General features: G+C 40.6%; 1 long non-coding RNA gene across 2 annotated transcripts in view; it reads right to left on the reverse strand.

The window, feature by feature from the left end:
* The window catches only part of LOC121670759, a 67,320-nt gene that overhangs the window by 22,725 nt on the left and 29,439 nt on the right, over positions 1 to 15,156 (reverse strand). For both annotated transcript variants that reach the window (XR_006018248.1, XR_006018247.1), the window contains 3 exons: positions 13,052 to 13,440; positions 12,383 to 12,456; positions 5,616 to 5,808 (listed from right to left, as the gene is read on the reverse strand). This is a non-coding gene — a long non-coding RNA (uncharacterized LOC121670759). The remainder of the gene's footprint in view (positions 1 to 5,615; positions 5,809 to 12,382; positions 12,457 to 13,051; positions 13,441 to 15,156) is intronic.

Genomic DNA, 15,156 nt, shown 5'->3' on the forward strand with positions numbered 1-15,156 from the left:
AAAGTCATAACATCAGAGATCCTGGAAAGGACTCTGGTCCAGGCAATGAGTAACATGGCATAGTTTCCTAAACTTAAATAGGTACTTTTGAAACATAACTCTAAAATCACCCTGAAGTATTTTTAAAACTCCTCAATATTGTGCCTGTAGGGGGAAGCTATTTTTTGTGTGTTGGCAGTGATTTCAAGAGTGAATTTTAGCAAGCTCAGCTGAGTTCCCTCACTGCACAGTATATAGTAATGTTCATTATGATTCTATCAAATATCATCCATTTTGTGCAGAATTAAATTTGTTCTAATTTTGAAATGAATTCGAACTCCTAATACCCAGGTGTGTCCTGGAATCAGATTTTTCTTGGTAATTACTCCACGACTCCTTGATGGTTAAATTTTTAAATTTTGTACAAAACTCTCATTGCATTTTGCATTACTTATTTTTTTATGGAAAATATTTAACAGAGCAACAAATGGGTCCTCCAGTCTATCTTTTTTGTTAGAGGCCAAGGAACCACAACAATGGCCCACAAAGATTCCCCAAGCTTGCTCAGTGCTTTGCTCCTGAAGAAGCAGAATACCTTTCCAATCTCCAGGGCTGAAGCTCTGGAGAGTTTTGAGAGTTAAAAGTTTCTAATCTTTTATTCTGCTTCACTTATCTGGCAATACATATTCATGAGGAAGGTCATTATAGCAGCACCCAGTAGTGTGGCTCCAGTTTCGAGCAGCGGCACTCAGCGCTCAACAGCCAAACACACAGAAGAGCTTTGCAGAGCTGAGCACCACAGCAGCCAGGAGAAAGCAATATTCTGAAACCTAATGAAACCAAAAAAGTTTTCACCTGCATTATTGGGCTACCAGGGGGAAAAGAGCTGTCAAACTTATTTGTGTCTGTCTTCCTAGGGATTTTATAAAGGCATTTTGCCTTGAGAGTGCTCTGGCATACCTGTATTTTTCAAGTGCCAGAGGAGTGCTGCACAGGGCAAGTGGGGACAGTGGGACAAATGTCATGGATTCAAAGAGCCTGGTCACCAAATTTCAGAGAAGAGGGGGCTGTAAAACAGTGCAAGGATCACGTTTGTTCTTCTACAGCGGTGGTCTGTGACCACTCCAGACACTGGTGATAATACCAAAAAACTTTTGGTGTAAGACAAACTAGCAACTAAATGATACTTGAGTAACAATTAGATACAGAACTGAGATTTTAGAGGAAGCTCCTGGGGACTCCCTCACACCACCTGAGATTGAAGGAACTTTGCATGTACGGGGGTCACCCCAATGCTGTCCTCTGGCCCCAAATGCAAGCACATACAAATGCAACATTACAGCATCCCTCCTGTAAATAGCACTTCTCAAATACCCAAGACCCCAACACTACTTTTCAGTTCACTGCCTCACATCAGTCTATTTGTTCTCTCAGTGCAGTATAAAACAAGTTTTCAAGGGATTTATAGTTTCATGATAGTAAAACTGTATGCAGATTAAAGACTAATATATGCTAGATAAAACGTTTCTAGCATTCGAATAGGCATATTTGTTCATACTCCAATTAAGCATTTAATTCAAATTACTGTATCATTACTGTATCAATATCAACACATTTCAAGGTATATAACTGTAGGTGTGTTTGGATGCCTGGGTGGCAGTAAATGTATAACCGGTGTATTTCAATACCACAAACTGAATATTAATTTCTTATCACCTGTTTTGCCCAAGCATTAGTTTGACTCATGAGACGCAAGCACCTGTGAATGTATGAGAGTCAAAGAATAACACAGAGAGACAAAGGAGAGCATTCCTATCCCCCAGCACGGAGGAGGAAGGCCATTTCCTCCCATTCTCACGTATTTCTACCTCAACAGGAGGAACATATAATGCTAATGCTGGAGGCTGCAATGCATTTTCCTGCAGGTGGCTACAGAAGCAAATGAAAAGGGAAAAAAATTGCAGGGACTCCCTTGTATGCAGTCTGGGGCTACTAGGGTGTGACTAGAGATCCCATTCCCACTGCCCTTCTAGGACCTGGCAGCTTCTGGAGGAATCCTGCCTCATGCTGGTATCTCATTTTGGGATGGCGGATCAGGTCTGGGTCCTGAGTGTTTTTTCCTTTCTTTATTGTCAGCTTTTATCTTCTTTGCTCTGTGGGATTGGCTGCCTCTGCACTGCAGTCAGGGTCCCCCACCTTTGTATTTCAGTGATTACAGGGTAAGATTTTATTGTATACGTATCACTGCTGTGGTCCTGGACAGAGTTTCTGTACCTTCTCTCACTTCTCTGTATTCTGCCTATAATATTGATCTGAAAGATTGTTTCTTCTCCTCTGAACATCACCTTCCCTGCTCTTGACTGTGCCAAGTGATTGTGCCTGACACATCTACCCTTGGCCTCCCAACCCCTCCCCAGGCAATGGCCAGCTCACTGCAGGGTCACCTGAAGTGCATCTGGAGCATCCCTATCAGCCTTGTGGCAACTTGATTTTAAGTGTTTTGGAAGGAAGAAGTGATTTTCCACAGCTAAGATAGCTTTTATCAGAATATTCTTAATATTAAACCATGCCATTCAACGAGTTAAAACTACCACCCTCTAGAGACTATTCAAAATTCAGTAACCTTGGCAACAAAATAAAAAGCAATTCTGATTTGTTTAAAATGATGAAAATACACCCTTACATATGTGAACATATTGTTAACAGATTAGTTTAGGTTGTTCTTATTTTCCTAATTGTATGGCTTTATCGTACATTTCCTCCTCTTGCTTCCTTAAACATTCCAGTATTAGAAAATACCACATTTTATTCATATAAAATTTGTCCTACATCACAGAACATCACCTGATCAGGAAAAAAAACCAAACACATCTCTCTGAAACAGAGTCAGAAAATGGTGCAGGAGCCTACAGACATTCTTATCAACTGACTATAAACAGAAGATAACAGTATGCACTCAGGTGATTTTTCAAGGCAAGCTAAGTAGTCACTCATTATTATTTTCATATCTTATCTTTTGAAGAGTCTCTAAACTTGCTCTGTCCCATGAAGAAGTATGCATTTCAGGGTAGGAATTGAAACAGGAACATTCCCTTCAAAGCTGAAGCCTTGTATAGCTCCAGAAGATGAGCTGTGCACTGGGAGACAAGTTGGTGAGTTTGGACAGTGCTGCTAAACATGGAAATATCTGGGACTAACAGGAAAAGGTTGGGTGGCTGTGTGCCCCAGCAGCCAGCACCACTGAGGTCACTGGTACACTTCACCTCCACAGGGCTTCACAACTGAATTCGGCTGCCTGAGATTTTGTATTTGCTCTTGCAAATTATACTGAAGTATTACCCTCAATCACTTACGAGGCTCGAGGCAGTAAGTTCAGGCCATCTAACAGCAAACTGCTAAAAGTGCTGTATGTTTTCTTTTGCTAAGTTTGTGAAATAATTTGTTTCCCCAAGCTAGTGATAATATGGATTTGGAGCACAGCTTTCCCAGATTTATTTAATAAAAGGTTACCATTTTTCTTCTAGCAGAAACAATCAGAGAAAAGAAAGCTATTCTCCTCCACACAATGGAAAGCAGGATTATAGAATAAGCGCAAGGGAGATAAGAAAGGTGAATCAATTTAAATGACCTTTACTCAAGCTTCATTGAAAGAAATGAATAAGAGGATTTATCTACCAGAAAATAAAGCAGAAATAAGAAAATAATGACTAAACAGCAAACTAAAGGGAAAATTCTAATTATATTGAAAGAGATTTGCCAGGGTTCCTTAGTTTAAAATTAAAAACAGCTTAGACTATGTTAAAACATGTATAGATTAAAACTGAGCAAACATAATAAACCCACTTGGACAGCTAAGCTAGGAGTAGGACAGAATACAGTGCTTGCAGCTGAGAAAGGGCTTTGCCTATTTGCACCATTAACCTTCTAAAATTTAGTCCTCCTACCTTATGGATCAACTGTTCTAGAGATTAATTGGCTTGCTAATACCATAAAATCCTATTATTTTGATTTCTCACATAGGACAGGAGCCTAAATAGTCCACTGCAAAGCTAGGAAAAAAAGCATATAAGTGGAATTCTAATGGTGCCACAAGCAATAGCTGTGGGGCTCAAGGCCCAGAGTGTCAGCTAAGCCCTACCCTGGTGTACGGGGTCCTCATCCTGACATTGGCCTGGCTGTGCCAAGCAGAGGCTCTCCTGGGACAAGTGTCAAGTGTGCAAATCCCTGCTCTCTGGAGCTGGTGGGTGCCAGAGAGCACCAACACCCCAGCAGCTCCTGGAGCCCACCCAGGACCTTTGCTGCCCCCAGTCAGCTCAACACTGCTGCTGAGCACCCTGAACAGCATCTGCCTTCCACAGAACCTTCTGTGGGGCTTTTTTTCCCCATAAATATTTTCTCATATTTGGAAAAAAACACCTTAAATTAGCAAACTGCATATGCAGTTCTTCTGGTGCCTTTTTTGTTTGCTTAGCTCAAACCTTAAATCTTTGCTTCCTTTTGATATAACAATCAACCAACTAAAACCATTAATTACATGGTGATAAATTTCTTTCAGTGCACAGATACCAGGGTAATAGGTTTAAGCAAAGTCATGGAATTTGGCAGCTTTCCTTTCCTAGCAAGATTATGTCAGTTGCTCCTAAATCCATTGATCCAGTGAGACAGTAATTAGTTAATTTAATGAGAATCAAAGGATTTTAGCCTGCAGAATTTACAGTACTAACAAGACAGGTTATTTTTGGAAACTATTTCCAATAAAAACACTTCAATCAGCCAAAAAGAGTATTGTCTCTTGATTTAAAAAATGGAGAATCATTTATCGCTATCACCACAGGGTTAGGCTAATGCTGGAAAATATCCTGTGCTTACACTGGTGTTAGCTACAGTTAGAGTGCCTGTTTTGTTTTAAGAACATTAATAAGAATCGTCTCTGTGAACATCTTCTTAGGGTGCAGCCATGTGCATGGATGGTTCTGCTTCTTCTCGTTAATTATTTTCCCCCAGTGAGGAGATTTCCGCTGGTGCCTGATTGCTGTGGCTGCCAGAGAGCTGCCAGGGGCAATACAGTGGGCAGGGGAAACAAGGCTCAACTGCAAAAGGCAGATTTGCTTCTCAGCGAGATACGCCCAAGAAATACTGGTTTCAGCTGAGGGGCTCCATACAAGCCAAACATGCAGGAAAACTGTGCTGAACTTGCACCGTCCTGGAGACTGCCTTTGCCATATCTATAAAGCACAATTAATTGTTCTAACGAGACATCCCAAGCCTGGCATTTAATTTAACTCTGCAGAGGCGCAGCACTTCTGTTGTTAACACAAACAAGCAAAGAAACCAAAACCATTCTGCAAAAGAGCAAACCAAATAAAGCCAACCAGGAGCCAACTAAAGGAAAAATGCAGCCCATGAGCCTCTATTCGTTCACCTGTGCTATGCAGGCACAAGTGTAAAAGCATCTGAGGCAGACAGACAGCTGGACATACCCCACATCCCCCCATTCCCTCACACTCCTCCCAGATTTTGGCTGTGCAAGGGACTGCTGGTAAACAAATATTTTCTGTGGAGAAGTGTCTTCTGCAGCTGCAAGAAGTCAGGGGTAAGGTGGTCTCCACAAAGTGTGAACTACTGGAAATGCATACCTTTGCTTTTGTTAGACCATGCTTGCAGCACATGAGCTGTGCACAAAGGTGCTGTGGAAACTGGAGTTATCACTCATCTCTGGAACTGGCTCTAATTTTGGCTTTCACCACAAACTTCACGGCTTCTTTCATGGGTGATTTTGCTTATTCTCCAGCACCTGTGTTGCAAACAGCCTGAGCACTTCAGATGGCTCTAAGAAAGAAAAGTGAAGATGAGAAATATTTTGTGGCAAATATTATATTTATATATTATACACCTATATGTTATATATATAGGTGTATATATATTATATAATATTTATACCAAATATATTTTTGTGGCAAATATATATTTAGAGGAGCATAAGTTCCTGAGGTGTTGATTTAAAAGCATCTTCAGTTTCCAGTCACCTCCAGAATCACTGCATAATATCCCCATCATGGAACTAGTAAGTCAGTTTACACATAAATAGAACAACTTTTTCTCTTGTATTTCTCTTTGCTTACATAAAACAGACATTTGAGTATAAAAATATTGTGATTAAATTGGGGGATTAGTTGGATACTTAAACACTTCCCCTACCAGAAAAATAAGAACTATTTAACCAAAAGAGTCAATGTCTTCTCTGAGGATGCTTTAAAAGATTATTTAAATCTTATAAATATTTAAAGACCTACATAGAAATTAATGGATTTTTAAAGAAAAACAAAACAACATGTTCATGAGCAACACCATCTTATCTTCCACTAAACCAATTAAATAAAAGAGTAAATCCTATGTTGTGACTGTATTTTGAAAATTACCTTGGTTGAACTAGATTGCATCTCTGTTGAGATGCAGTCAGGATTTTGCTCGAAATAACACAGATGTATTTCAGCTTAAACAGGTAAAGCTCCTCCTACAGGAACATCACATGGCCTTAAAGAATCAATGTGAGGATGCAGTTTTCCCATCCGTCCCTTTCTTTGCTGCAAATAGCAGGCCCTGGCCAGTATCTGATTCCCATGCTCATTTTACATGCCTGAAGACCAGACCTTCATGGTTTAAAAGAGTAGTCATAATGTTTCTGAAGGGCTTAAAAGAGGAACTAAATCTGATTAACTTTGTAAATAAAACTACTCAGTGCAATCACTTGTTTCTCCCTGATGGTAGTTACTGAGTATACTGAATATTTAAAAGTTCGTTTTTACACAGATCCTTGGGCATTTGAAGGTGAGCACAAATGCAAGCCTGTGGAGTGCTGACTGGTTAGATGGGGGCTCACATGGTGTATCTTGGTCACTTGTGAGGAAAGCTCCCCAGTTTCTACAAAATCTCAGCTTTGACAGAAGGAAAATAAATACAAACACCTCCCACTTTTATCATTCAAACACACCTATTTCATTACTGTTCTCTGTGATAAATGAGCATTTTCCACTGGGTAATTAAGCTTGATTATGAAGACAAAAACATCATTTGCACATATTTTTAAGACAAAATAGTAGTCTGTTTTCACTTATTCAGCACAAAGCTGGTGTGCACCATGTCTAAGTGAGAGGAGAGAAAAGGCCTTGTTACCATTACCCTTGAATCTGTAGAAAGTTTAAAATAATGTGAATGATGTGGGGTTTTTTTGGTTTTTTTTAATGCTCTGCTTTATTCTCACTGAACGCATTGACAAATGTTAAGATGAAACCTCAGCTGAAGGAGATTCTGAAGAAATACTGGCGCCCTAGCAACACTGTTACTATGCACAAGGAGTACATAAAACCTTATTCCCCTAAACCACCATGTTTGAGAAGGGAATAAAATTTTATTTTCTTTTTAAATAAAGATAAGGTGCTTGCAAACGTTCCACGTACCTCTAAATACAGTGTAAGCACAATTTGAATAGAGGTAGGATTCATAATATAGACTCGGAACGACGACTGTGGTACCGAGGCAGATAACTAGTGGAACCAGAGATACAGATCTTTTCTGTGAAAGGCATGTTTCCACCACTATGAACTGGGAGAAACAGAGCATTTGATTTTGATTCCAGAGAAATAAAGAGGACAATAGCATCCACAAAGGGGAGCTGCTATAATAAGGGAGGGCACGTGGATGGGGAAGGCTTTTGGCGGCCTAGTTATCGCCCAGGAGAGGCCTAGGCCTGCACAGAGAGGTGTTCTACAAAAGGCAGTCCTGCAAGAAAGCACAGTGAATAGGAGCGGAAAATGGATCTTTTCACTGGCCAGATGAAGGATGCACTCAGAACAATGCGCCTCCAGGAATAAATCCTCTTTCTCCTCTCTCAGCAGCTTACTTAGGAACCAGAGCCCACAGAGTACTAATGATTGCAGTGAGCTAATGAATACGTGCTGCATTGGTTCAGCTTATGAAGCATCCAGCAATTTTTTAAAACAATGATTTATTCTCCAAACTCTTGCTAAGGAAGAATCATATCACTATACACCTCTAAGGAAATTCTTTGAATGTGTTGCTTTTAGTGATTGCATATTTTCTCTTTATTGACCAAAGTATTTGTGAGTGTGTGTACAGCGCAGTACAGCTCTCACCATGCTTGTGAAAACAATTTCACTATGATGCATAGGGTTGTATCCTTATACATTTGTTCACCAGAAAAAAGGGGGTTCTTTCTCTTCCAGCAGCACAAATGCACACAAAAAGCAGACTGGGCTGCTGAGAACTTAACTAAGGGTCATCCATGTTGATATCCTGGGAAGAGAGACCCAAGCTCTGTAGCACTCCATCACTGTGAACCTGGCAGGGCGCTGGCACTGACCAGCTGTAGTGCACAGTGAGTCATTTTGATCTTTGGAAATGGCTATTTTGCACCCATATTTCCCATGGAAACAGAGGTCTGAGTCCCAAATAGGTGTACTGTAGAGGCCCAGCACTGCTGCCATCACCACCTGGCAGGGACACGTACCCAACAGGTTCACCAGCTTCTGCCACATCCTGGCAGAAAGAATATGAACAAGCCTTAGGAAAAATGTGGGATTTTTTTTCCTCTAAAAAACCACCTTTTCCAGCAGCAGGCTTTGCAGCTTGTTTTACTTTTCCAGTTGAGCAGACCCAGTGTAGATGCAGCCTACGGTAGTGCTTTTCATTTTGTACACCCACATTCTCAAGTCTCTCTCATTGTTCGTGCTTTCGACAGAGGTTACCAATTATACTGCGTGTCTTACATGGCAACTGTTTACAGGAAAATTACATTGTTTACATATTTTTCCTACAGTTAACAAATTATCTTAAATGTCAAGTTGCTTGATACAGAAATAATGGAGCCTACTGTACATTTTAAAGCACTACAATTGTTGGTAAATTGCACTCAGCACAGAATTATAGACATTTAAACATCATTCGGAAGGAAAATACTTTCCCAAGGGATTCATCTGACATAATAAACTATGAAAATGAAGGCTTAACCATTTATAAATGTCAGCAGAACAAAACCACCCCATCTTTTGAGCACAATTAGTCACGTGCAGTTAACTGTTTAACACTTGCACTGTATATTGATCTCTTATTGCTTTCATGAAATTAATTTGATAGCTGTTCATTTATCATTAATTGTGCTGTGAGCTTCAGAGGGGATTGAGAGCACGAAGGAGGCTGTCTCACAGACTGGACCCAGCAGTTTTTGCCATAACGAGTAACATGTGAGCCACATCTATCATTCTGCATGTAAGAACCATCCATAACCATCATGCTTGTCCTCACCACTGTCTTCTGTGTCACTCTGGCAGCACTTTTTATCAGCTAGGGCCATTAGGCATTTAAAAAATCAGTGTTTTCTGTTTTCATACAGAGGTGTTGCCAGTCAGGGGCTGTGGCTGGCTTACAGGTGCAGTTCAGGGCAGCAATGAGCCAGCACCTGCTCCTCTGCTCAGCCACTGCTGCATGGTAGGAGCATCAGTACAGCAAGTCCACCTCAGCTCCACAGGCAGGTTGGTGAATCCCAAGAGCTTTAGATAATACCCACCACCCCAGGAAGTTGTTGGTGGTACACTTGTTTCACTGACCAGTGCCTTTTCTCCTCAAGGCTGATTCCCTGCCTTGAAGATGTTGTGACCCATCTGGAAACCTGCCATACTACATGGGTGTATGTATGGTTGCCACTTCCCCTCACTCTCCTAATAGTCTTCCATAAAAAAATTCAGCTCTAGTGGGTAAAAGTGCCTCATTTCAATGCCCTTGTTTTCCTCCTGGAGTCCCCTTTGCTCACATAATATACATGAGAAGAGATGGTCTCCTGCCTCCATGCCTATCACTTTGCTTTCTGACACTGCACTGCTGTGTTTCAGCAGATGGAGAGTATGGTCTCTTCCATAAAATAACAACTTGCTGGTACTTAGTACTTCTGCTATAAATCCTTGTTGTTTCCAGAGTTACAATGATAAATCATAAATGTTTGCTCTGTCTTAGCAATGAGTATCAGTCTAATGTTTCAGAAGAGCCTCATTAGTGCTCTTGCCTGTATTCACCCTACTTAAATGGAGTAACAAACGGGATGGACAATTCACACAAAGTTGCTCTAGTAAGCCATAACCCATCCTTGTATCACACTTCAGTGGTGTTTTTCTATGCTTTTCCAGCAGCAGATCATCAGCCACTGCAGAAGGAGCTTTATTATTAATTATGATGATAATGTTGTGTGATTTCCACTTGCTTCATACATATTACATATTTCAGATAGATAATAAGAAGTGTAAATACCTGAAGAAAAGGCATAATAGGTTATAATACCTAGACAGGGATTCCAGAAAGAAAGAAAAATACAGTTGTTGAGAAATATTTTGAGGAAATCTTAGCCAGTCTTAACAAAACCAACTGCAGAAACAGGAATTAGAACAGCCCCAAGAAGCATGTCATTTCCAAGTATTTCTTTTCAACTAACTCGTGGTTTAGAAGATGAGCATCCTATGTAGATGGGCATTAAAAATGAGATTAAATTGGAAGAAGGGAAAGGACAAAGGAGGAAAAATGTTCAAAAAGAGGGAAAGGTGAAAGAGATGCAGGCATTAGAAGCAGTAACTTGTCACTCAAGTGACAGTGACAAGACCATGACAGGTAAATAGAAGGATTTTTTTCCCCAACAACAGAACCATTTCAAGAATATTTCAGTGTGTCTTCTTATTTACATTAATATCTATTTGATCATTACAGGCTATGAAAAATGACAGTAACAATTTTCTTCAGCTACAAGGACAGTCAGTGCTTGTGAAGGAAGATTGGTCTACAGCAGCCCCAAGTCCACAAGTAGCTGATGACAATTGGCCAGTCCCAGTCAAGCCTCTGCTCTCCATGTGCCCCTGTTCTACAAGCTGAAGATTGTATTTGTTATAGCTTCTTTTCTCTGAGCTTTTTATATGGGATACCAGCTCATATATCAGATCACATTTTGTTATCTTTTATGGTAATGCTTGGGCCATATATCATATTTTCTAGTAAGTCTTAGCTTTGCCAGCCCAGCAGACTATCATAATGTTACCTTTCAAAATACTGCTTTCAGCAGTGGATACACAGGGCTGCATCTTTCACATGGGTTTTTTGTAGTTTATCAAAATGAAACATGACAACTACTGTAAATGATATTCCCATTTAGTGCTTAATGATACATCTGCTTCCTATCATCCACAAATTCTGATGGTTTGCTAAACAGATATTTTGTTTAGTGACATCTTCAGCCTATCAGCAACGGAAGCTGATGAGTTGGGATTATGAGCTAAAATAGCTCAGTTATTACAACAACAACAACAAAACTTACAAATACTGGATTTAACACCACGCTGACTTCCAGAAAAAAAGATTAGCTTTAAAATTTGAGCACTGCTATTGTTTTGCAATCTAAGGGAAAAAAAATGGTGCTCTGCCAACAATAACTTGACACAGAAGCAACCACTGTTGGACACATTCAGAATTTCATGGGATTTGAGGGGCAATAGAGCATAGAAAAACTTGTTGTTGCAGCCCCAATCTGTGCCCTGTTCCACAGTTTCTGGGCTGGTACCACTCTCTGCTGTCCAATGGGCAGCAGGGCTCAGCACCCAACATTTAGGCAATCACTTTCCAAGGACTTTTGACTGGCAGAACATGAAACTTACAGTAGACCTAAAGCAAGGTGTAATTTTTGTAAGTTAAGCTGTAAAAAAAAAGTTAAATGCAGTTTATTAATTTCTGTCTAAATTAACTTTATATTTATTCTTTCTGTTTCCCTCTTAGACTCTAGAATTTTTCAAAGACATTTTCTGAACTTTGATAGAATCAGTGGAAGTCTCAGTGGTGTAAATTAGCTCTTACCTCCACTGAGACAATAACCTGAAGGAGTTAAATATACACGGTTTTATTCCCAGGCATACTCAGTAAAAAACCCACAGTTATCTTGTAATTGGTATCCTGACTGTATGTCCAGAAAAAAGAAAAAATCTCGTTTCATCACTGGCTTTTGGCCAGGCTGGTGTGTGGGAAGTGGGCACTGCCTCCTTTCTCCATTCCACTCACTCTGGAGGTCATCCTAGGGAGCAGGTGGCTCTCTGGCCATCACTCACAAGCCTCACTCACACACCTCTCTGACAATGCATTAAGCTGTTACAGGCTGACCATGATCCTGATCATCCCGGGGACACGGCCTTATCAAAATAAAGTCAACTTCTGAATGACACTCCAAATATTAAGATATCTGAGGTGCTACAGGAAGAAGGCAGAAGGTTTACTTAATGTGAGCCTTTCAGCTGAATTTCCAACCACTGCCATCCTGATGTCTGGTTAAAGGAAGGAGACAAATCATTATTTTTTATCTTACCTGTCACTCAGTCCATTTCCTCCTTAGAAAGCTGACAGCTCAAGAGTCACACCCTTAGAACAATGTTTTGGCACCTGTTCCAAGAGAGAAAATACCAATGCATTGTTTTGAAAGATACTTTGACATTTCATGAGAAATTTACGGTGTTTTAAATATTACTTCTTCTAAGTCAAAACTCTACAGCCTCTTGAGAAGACCAAATCTACGCCCTTGCCCAAAGTCTCTAGCTCTGCTAAGTTCTCTTTCTGCCAGGATGATCTCTTCTTTCCTGACACCCCAGGAAGGCTGGGAATGAGGCAGTTGTGATGAGTGCAGGTGTTTCTACACATCCTTCCCTAGACTGGGGACTGAAAGCTGGATCCTGTCTCCCATCACACCCAGGCCACCAAAATGATGCCCATTTCCCTGTGCCGTGGCTGCCTTTGTCTCCAAAGTGACACTGGTGCTTTAGCTGTCACCTGAAGGTCATGCCTCAGCCCTCTGCTTCCTGACACGACTCCAGCCCCACTGCTGTGTGCCAGGGCACAGAGATGCTGCTTGGAGCTAAATCACCATGCTAACATTGCATTTGCCTTCATTTTCCACTTGCTGTTCTCCAAATTGATTTTACTTCTCTCCCTCCCGTTCAGCTGTCAAATGAAGAAAAAAAGTAATAAAAACATCCATTACCTCAGACATGTCCCACGTAACTCTAGTTCTTCACTGCATTCTCAGACCCATCCTGGAATTGCATGCAAACCTCTGTTGTTATTAATGGAAATTCACAGGGACAAAAATCTCCAACTCAGCAGAAGAAGTTACATTAAAAAGAGTTTGTCCATGTAAAGCTCTTGATGAAAGGAAAATGTGACAGCCAAATTGCCTTCTCTCATCTGTGTTCCTCCTTGGCCTGGCACAGACTCCCCAAGGTGAATGGAAGGGCTCCCGTTGATGTCAGCAGGCTAGGGATCCAGTTCTTGATGTCCATGCTTTGAGGGACAAGAGAGTAAAGAGCACCTTTGTACTGCCTCTGTCTAGGTAATTTTAATTGTAGCAGTGGAGTGAAACAGCACCTGTACCTGAAGGATAGAAAAGGAAATGTTAAAAAGGGGTTGTAAAGTGCTGCAAGACAGGGGGAACTGCCTGTCAATGAAAATAATGAGGAGTCTAGGAGGTGTGTTTGGAGTGTTTTTTAGAGAATGTTTAAAGAGCTGCTGCCTCTTCTCTGTGTAAGTGTGGTGTTGATTTTAGTTAATGTGTACAGTGGACATGTATGTTCTTCCTTACTGAGCTGGAGATACCTGTTGCTCTCCAGCTCTCCTCCCTGGCCAGCAGCTTCTGCTGAACACAGCTCCCAACCTCTCTGTTCCCAAGAGCAGGACCTAATCACCACCTATCTGCATCTATATGCAGGGCAATTTCCCCCTTTCAGTCTCCCATGGGAATTGCCCCCACACACATTATCTGCAAGACCAGCCTGAACATGCTGCATATCCCTGACAATATAGGGAGCACATGCCTAGAGAGGATTAGCAAGGGCTTCATGCCACAGGGAGATGCAGCTCCTGCAATTTTCCCTCAGGACAGGAGATCCAGTCTATCCTGCTGCTTGATCCTTAAAATAACCTCTATATTTTCCTGCTTGCAGGACTAGTTTGATTTTCTGAAGATTAAATTCTCTCTACATTAATGACGAAGGAAATCCACTTTCTTACAAGAAGTTTCTTTAACATTTCCCTCAGCTGCAAACAAATGTAAGCTTTGAGAAGCTGTCTTTTAGCAGGAATGCCTGGGACTTGGAAATGCTCATACTCTTACTGGTAGTACAGGTCACTGCCCTTCTCAGCACTTACCAGAGCTGAAACACTAAACAGCTTGTTATTTCAGTTTAGAAATGTGTCTGTGCTTGCACCCGCTAGTAACCCTAGTGTAGCAAGGAAAGATTAAACATTCAAGCAATTTAGCTTAGTTCCAGTTCATTTTCAATTAACAGGAGAAAATCCTCTCAGATGTAATAGGCTATTTTTGGTTGGAGGTTAGTTTATTTGTCAGACAAAAGTAAGCATTTGGGCTTACAAGCTAAACTCACTAATGTTGTTACAAATGTAGTTTATTAAATAAAAAACATTCAGAAAAAAGCACAGAAAATTAAAACACTGATTTCAAAGGTATTTCCCCTTTTCAGGAGGTTTTAAACTAGTAAATACCCCTAAATGAAATCCGTACAAACCATTTCAGGGAATAAATTCTAGTATTATTGTACAAGGTTTTATTTCCTAACCTCTAACCTTTCTGTATGTTCATTTGCTATACTTAGAATGTAAAACCTGCTCTGGACCAATTAAGCAAAGTCAGCTTGTCTTTTCTGATACCATGACAAGCTGGGACGGTTTATCCAAATGCCCATTTTCCCTAACATATTAGGCAAGATGAAGTCTTCTGAAGACATCTTCCTGACTTTACAGGCAAGACCAATAAGAATCCAAGGAAATAAGGAGGTTGGCTGGCCAACACCTTCCATTAAGGTTTAATATTGTGTCATCTTTTCACAAACTGATGTCAATTTGTTTGGGAAGGCAAAATTCCTGTTCATGTGGCAAATGCAGTCCAGCAGTTTCCACAGGTAGAAGATCAGAAAGTGCAAGGGTGAAGAGGAGAGCAGATGCACATCAGGATTTTTGAGTAAAATGTCATATAAATAACTAAATTTAAAAACACACATATCTCTGTTTAACTGGTTTTTCTATTAAGGAATCCTTTCCAAATGACCTTCCCCCCAAATCAATAAGAACTCA

This window comes from Corvus kubaryi, unplaced genomic scaffold, assembly GCF_017639235.1.
Source record: "Corvus kubaryi isolate FWS band 111438036 unplaced genomic scaffold, C.kubaryi_AGA036_p1.0 37396, whole genome shotgun sequence".
NCBI lineage: Eukaryota > Metazoa > Chordata > Aves > Passeriformes > Corvidae > Corvus > Corvus kubaryi.